This window comes from Parasteatoda tepidariorum, chromosome 9 (assembly GCF_982258835.1).
Source record: "Parasteatoda tepidariorum strain Cologne lab strain chromosome 9, Ptep-v5.0, whole genome shotgun sequence".
Lineage (NCBI taxonomy): Eukaryota > Metazoa > Arthropoda > Arachnida > Araneae > Theridiidae > Parasteatoda > Parasteatoda tepidariorum.
In genome coordinates, this window is record NC_141763.1 from 88,821,029 (window position 1) to 88,827,887 (window position 6,859).

The 6,859-nt window shown below is 30.6% G+C and overlaps 1 protein-coding gene across 2 annotated transcripts in view; it reads right to left on the reverse strand.

The window, feature by feature from the left end:
* LOC122271722 (ferric reductase SjCytb561) overlaps nt 1–6,583 on the reverse strand; it is a 62,224-nt gene extending 55,641 nt beyond the window's left edge. The window contains exon 1 of one of the 2 annotated variants that reach the window (XM_087152304.1): nt 6,451–6,583. The gene's annotated coding sequence lies outside the window, so the exon portion shown is untranslated. Of the gene's footprint in view, nt 1–6,408; nt 6,429–6,450 lie in introns of those variants that run through there. The other variant, XM_087152305.1, reaches the window with a different exon arrangement.
* Between the last annotated feature and the right edge of the window lie 276 nt (nt 6,584–6,859).

A 6,859-nucleotide genomic window follows, 5' to 3' on the forward strand; every position in this document is an offset into this window, starting at 1 on the left:
TCAACATATCAATGGAACACACTAAAGCTTTATATCAATTAGCAATTAGTTTTAGATAATTACAATTGTAGAATAATTATCTTATTATAGAATGAAATGTTTTAAAAGACAAATATCTTTTAATGTTTAACATTTAATCAACAAAAAAAACCGAACCAATATTGAAATCTAACGAATTTATTAGTTTTAATTACTGATAAAGAGGACAGAAAAAAAATTAAAGCCTGATAGATTTCAGAATTTTAGAAACATCTTCTAGTTATACTATTCAATCAAATAGGTTTCGATGTCTTTCATCCCGGTCTCATTAGTGATTCAGCATATTTCGATATCATTTTTGTTTTGTTCTTACTTAATATTAATTTGTTTTCGACAGTTAATTTGTATACCTCTTTTACTACATTTTTGAGGAGTTTAAAAATATAATATTAAGGATTTTAACTTTTTTGTATGCCTCTTTTATTACGTCATCATCACACCCACATGCAACTGTCTACTCTAAATAATGCTATATAGAATGAGATAGTAAAACAAACGTGTGTAGTTGTTTAAATTCTTATTCAAAAGTATTAGTTAAATTTTTTTTTTTTTGAACTGACAATTTCTGTCCTTTTTTTAGATATTCTAGATCTGTCCTGTTTAAAACTGCTGCATATCACATGAAAGCATTAAATATATCATTTGTACAATTTTAAAGTAAAATAAAGGTGAATTCTGATCTTAAGAAATAGATATTAAATAGTCTCATGATCGAATGATGGGCAAAAAAATACTTTTTTACCTTTTAAACTAAAAAATTGTTTATTTATAAATAATTTATTAATACTCAAATTGTTTGAAAGATATGTTCCTTAGTAATGACAACGAAGTTTTTTGTTTTATTCAGTCATTTATTTACATTTATTATGTCCGACAATGTAAAAAAGAAAAAAAAAATGCATTTTGGGCTTCTGCGGGCCCCAGCTCTGAATAAAACTTTAAAAAAAGAGGGGGGAGAGTAGGATTTGGGGGCCCTTGTCATCTCGGGGCCTTAAGCTACAGCTTATTTAGCTTATACGTAAATCCGGCCTTGCGGCCATCTATCGGCAACTACTTAAATTAAAACTTGAATATTTTCAAAATAATTCATACGTTCTTTTTTGCCATATTCGTCTTCGTTTTTTTACCTATAACGCTTCGAAATCCCGGAGGGAATTATGAATAACCCTGTATTTCTGACTTTCTAACAATACTGTAGTGACAATACTGTACTGTAGTGTAGTTTTTGAAGTGAGTATAGCTGACAACTCTCGTTATTAAGGGAGAACTTTTTATTATATTTATAGCAGTAGCGAAATTTATGCTCTGATGTCATGTTCATTAATAATTATTTTAAGTATACAATAATTTTAATTTATTTCGATAAATTTTTATATATTTGACGTTAGGCCGGGATAGCCTGGTTGGTAGGGCACTGGGCTCATGTCCAAGAGTTCGTGGGTTCGATCCCAGCCTGCCGAAGACTCCCCGTGTAGTAAATGGTAACTAATGCATATTAAATCTGCCGAGTCACAAAGTCCTCCATATTCCTATAACAAATCAATACCTCTAGGGGTACTGATCCAGGAGTTTCCTCGTCTTCTGGATTGGTTCAAAATTACAAGGCTACGGTACTGAGCATTAGTAATCGTAAACCCAAAAACTGAGTCGGCTGTACAACGGCGGATATAATATAATATATATTTGATAAAAGTCTAATATCTGTTCACAATTGTTAAAGTTATAATAATTTCAAAACCCCTGGTGAAAATATCACTCGAAGAGTGCAAATGCTGGTAGTTTGAAACCTTTATTTTATTCTATAACAATCGTTGAGCAGTCAACCCAATTCTGAGTTTATGACAACCAATGATCAACTCCGTAATTTTGAACCCATTCGAGAAGACAAGGGAACTCCGGGATCAAATATTGGGAGAAATTTGCCTTCGGGGAGCAAGTAACCCATGATCCCTCTACCACCGAGGATAATTTTCGACAGCACTGTGGTCGGTGCGAGCTGGGTGCGGAATTCGTATCGATCAGTCATCGCTGGGATTCGAACCCGGGCCACCTCCAAGGTTCTTATTGGAAATTTGTAAAGTACCTATCTATCAACAGTACTAAGGAATAGTTGGATGTAAATTATGCATTGATGTCAACCCCAATATTCCAGTGTACCAAAAAATTTAAAGGGGTGGCCAAATAACAGAATCTTAATTTATTTAATTTCGACAGAACTTGTGAGGTTATACATATTTATGTGTTTAAAATATTTATATCTTTCAGTGGCGTAAGTCATTGCTGCTGTTTTCATTGCCATTTGCTAATGTCAGCTAGCCTGCCAAGCGAATTTAAGTTAGAGGGAGAGTTTCTTGGTGCCATCTAAGGCCAAAAATACGATTTCAGCCACATGCACACGTCACAGCCGTTTTACAAGGCAAACACATTCAGAGATTCATTCACTCATCCGCAGATCAAGATTTTGACCTGAACCTGAGAACGATCAAACTCCTATTACCCCAGAGGTATTGATTTGTTATAAGAACATGAAGGACTTTGTATCCCCGAGAGATTAAACGAGCGCCAATCACCATTTAATACACGGAGTTTCTTCGGCTGGCGGAATCCAAACTCCAGTACTCACGAACACGAGTCCAACATCCTACCAACCAGGTTCTCGCAGTCCTAGGAAATCATTAGGAATCAATGAATTAAATAAAAATTAAAATGCAAACATAAAATTTTCTACCAATTTAAATATTAGAAAAAAAATTCTTTCAAAATGTTAGAAGTTGCTACCATACCTTTGGATAAATTGAATTTTGTCACTATATAGCCCTAAGTATATAGCCTGTCACTATATGTACCACATATATAAATAATTAATAATAACTGAAATATGATTAGGTTAAAAAATTTAAAATAGTTCTGCGAAGCAAATGAGTTTTGTTACATGTATAAAACGGGCATTTGGAATTTCTATAAATCTTCAGCTAAACGGAAAGGAGAAATGAATGTCTGATATGGATCTAAATATAGAAGACAAATGGTTGCTAATACCCCATCATTTCTCTTCTTTTCGTTTCGAAATCGGATTAAAAGGAATTGAAATACTTAATCCATTTCAGAAAACTTGTTTGAGCGTAGCACAGATGTACAATAATATTAAATACATCTTTCTTAAGAAATAATTTAGAATTCTACAAGGAAAGTGAGTTAGATAAGAGTGTTAGAAACATTTTTTTTAGTATTATATTTAACTATTATTTTCTAAAGGAATTTTTTACTTTCCTTTACGAAAAAATATCCTCGAAACAAATTTTTAAGGTAAACCTTTGTTTTGTAATTTCTGTTACTTTTAAGATAACATAAGCATCAGTTTTTTTTTTCTACATACGTTCGAATTATTTAATTGTCCAGGTGGAAAAAAATATTTAAAGTCTTTTCAGAGCCACCTCTAGACTTTGCGGAGCCTTGGGTAAAGCATAAGGCTGATCGTTTATAAGCAAAATGGCGTGTTAAAGTTGATCTAAGCTTCCCCACGTAATTTAGAAAGTTAATTAACTTGAAGTTAATTAATTTGAAGATAATTAAATTCATCGGCGTTTCGCACATCGAATTTGTTGAAATATGATTCTTCCTCGTCTACGTTCTTTACTTAACTTAGATTTATTATTTGTTTATGTATTTTATTGTAATCGTGATATATATTTGTTTTGTGTACCTTGCAACTTCGATGCATATTTTGTATATTTATGTTCTACTTGGCTTCATGCCTGTCTTTGTGTTAAGTAAGAAATATATAGTGAGAAGAATTGAAATCTTTGTGAAAGATTCTTTGCGAAAGAATAAAGAAAGTGTCTCTTAAGAGAATTGATACTTAACGGGCTTGATTTTCTCGAAATAGAACGAAAAGAACAGTAGCTAGCGTAAACAAATGCCACGTTTCAGCAACCAATCAGGATCAAGATACCTACACTACGTCTCTTACAGGTATCCCATTTTTTATGCACAAAATTAGGGGCCTTCAGAAGTAAAAAAAAATTATGTTTAAGGGCCCCACTTAAATAATTATCGAAAGGTGTTTCAGTAAATCTTATTTTCTAAATCTTTAATTTTCGTTCTTCCTTCTTTTCTATTTCTTCTTTATAATAATAATAAAAAGAAGTTTTTATTTCTTTAAATTTTCCTATAATATAAATACACTTTTTAAAAAAATTCATGTACTGATCTGAATTAATAATAGTTTGCAGAGTTATTTTTATAAGTATTAGCAACCCGGCTGAGAATAAAATCTATTGAACCAAAAAATTAAATTTAACAGAAATAGTCCCGACCATTTCAATCAATAGAATACATTTATTTAAGGACACAAAAGAAATTATAAAATAATAATATTTTTTGAAAAAGAATTACTCCGGCAACTACATTAAATATATGGGAAAATCTACACACAATACTATACCTGCTGACTTTTACTCTTTTCAGAAAAGTTTTTTCATAGTTGTAAAGTTGGTTGGTTGGTTGGATTTTATTGGCGCAAGAGCCAGAAATGGCTATACTGAGCCAGGCACTAGGTTCATAGTTGTAAAGATATGCCGATTGAATTGATAAACATACATTAATTGAAATATTTATTTTCAATGAAATCGGGTAACTTTATGCTAACCAAAGGGTACCTTATATTTACTAAAGGATACCTTTTACCCAAACATACCAAAGTCCTAAGGGTCCATTCTAGGTACAAGGTTCCATAGATACTTTTCCATTAAGCTTACCCATTAATGATTAAAAAAGAACTTAAATTGGATCAAATTGTGAAAAGTTAGAAATGCTCAACATTTTCAGCAGGTTAATTTTCGAAATACATAGCAACAGAAAACGAGGGGGCCAAATTGACCCCCTCGTTTTGCCCAAATTGGTTCTAGTGTTAAAGTAGAAACAGGTTGATCGCAGAAAGAAGTGTGCTTTTGGTCTAATCAAATATAGGCCATTAAATTTTTTAATTGCATTTTTCGCATATCGGCCATTTTTTGTAGTTTAGTATTAATGGTTTAAGGCCCATGGTACCCCGGGATGCTAATTTACAATCCAATGGCCTTTAACAAATTGCGCTAGTTTTTAAAAGATTTTTCTCTTGGCTGTATGTGGTCGCATGCAAGCTTCTAATTCTTTTAAAATTTGTTACTTGAACTAACAAAAAGTTTAAAATCATGTTTTTCTTTATTTTAAAAAAATGCCAAATAGGAGAGCACGGATTATTAAAATTCCTGAGTTGGAAAATCCCTCTCGTGGTTCGTGTCTATTATGCTTCGTATATCGTAGCATCCTAATTTTCATTAGAAATCACTACTATAAGATAAAAATGAAAAAATAAAATAAAGTGGTAACTAACAATAAAGGTATCTACTTAACTTAGTTTATTATCATATTTTTCATAAATTTATCTTCCCCACCAATATGGACAAAGTATGGCCCTGGTCTCTTAACTATAAGAGAGTGATTTTTAGAATGATACTGTACAATCACTTTTTTAAAAAAAAAATCCTTTTTTGTTAATGGCTAATTACTCAAAAATGAAGTTGTAAGATTGATGAGACAATTATATTTGCAAAAGTAGAAATTATTAGGATTATTCTCCATTAAAGTATACTGAAATTATACCAATGATTCGAATAAGGCAGTATTTTTAATAAAAACTTATTGGATATTACTAAATGTTGCAGTTTAAAAAACAATATCGCTTGAAATTTTGCGGGAGAAACCATATGGTAATTTTTCTGTTTGATAGTTTTCTTTTTCTAAATGATATTTTTTAAGAAAACATTTAAAAAAAATAAAATAAAATATAGATATATTTTACTTTAGATATATTTTAAATTAGATATATAGATATATTTCAATTTAGATTGACAAATTGTGATTTTAAACTCGCTATCTTAAATGACATTATTTCCAAACAGCAAAAAATTATAAAATTCGCTTTCTATTTATATTTTAATTTAAAGATATTTAAATCAATTGCGACGTAATTTATATTAAAGTTAAAGACAATGATAATCATGAAATTAAAAAAAAAACCCAGCTAAGTGTATTGTAAAAATCAACTAAGAGTTCGTATTCAAATTAAATTTCATATAAAATTAACATACTTCGATATTTTCGTTTTACTATTGTCCTCGATGCCACGCATGAAGTATAAATATTTGTAATCTTTTTCTTTCTTTTCTTTTTCTTATCTGTCATAAATAGAAAAGCGTTGAAAGAAAACCATACTTTCACATTATATTCCTACCATATGGCAACGGAGAATACGAAACTACCACTAAATAAAATGTCAAAGAAGTAATACAAATCATAAAATCGAAGTTTTTTCTCCGCTCTCCTTACTTTTGAGGGAAATCCGTGCAATTTTTTGAAAAAGTCACTCACCTCCAGACGAGAACAATCAGTTTTCAGGTAAACATATGCAGTGAAGTCAGCTGTAAGGATGATACAGACAATCAAGATATGCTTGAGTGGGTTTTGTTGCATATCTGGGTTGAGGAACGAAATTAAGAGAGAATGATGGATTTTAATGCACGTGTCGCCATCTATTGAAGTTGTGAATCACTAGGATTTGGTGCGGTGTTGCAAAAATATCAAAAACAAAAATAAATAAATAAATAAAAAATAAATAAATAATCAAAATATTGAAGATGGTAGAACGTATTCAATGAAATCTTTTTTTAATTGTAAATTGTCTGAGTATACGACGAATTTTATTTTGTTTTTATTAACAATAGTGATATTAAATTATGAAAATTGTTCTTTTATCTTTCTAAATTTGTGTAACATTTTT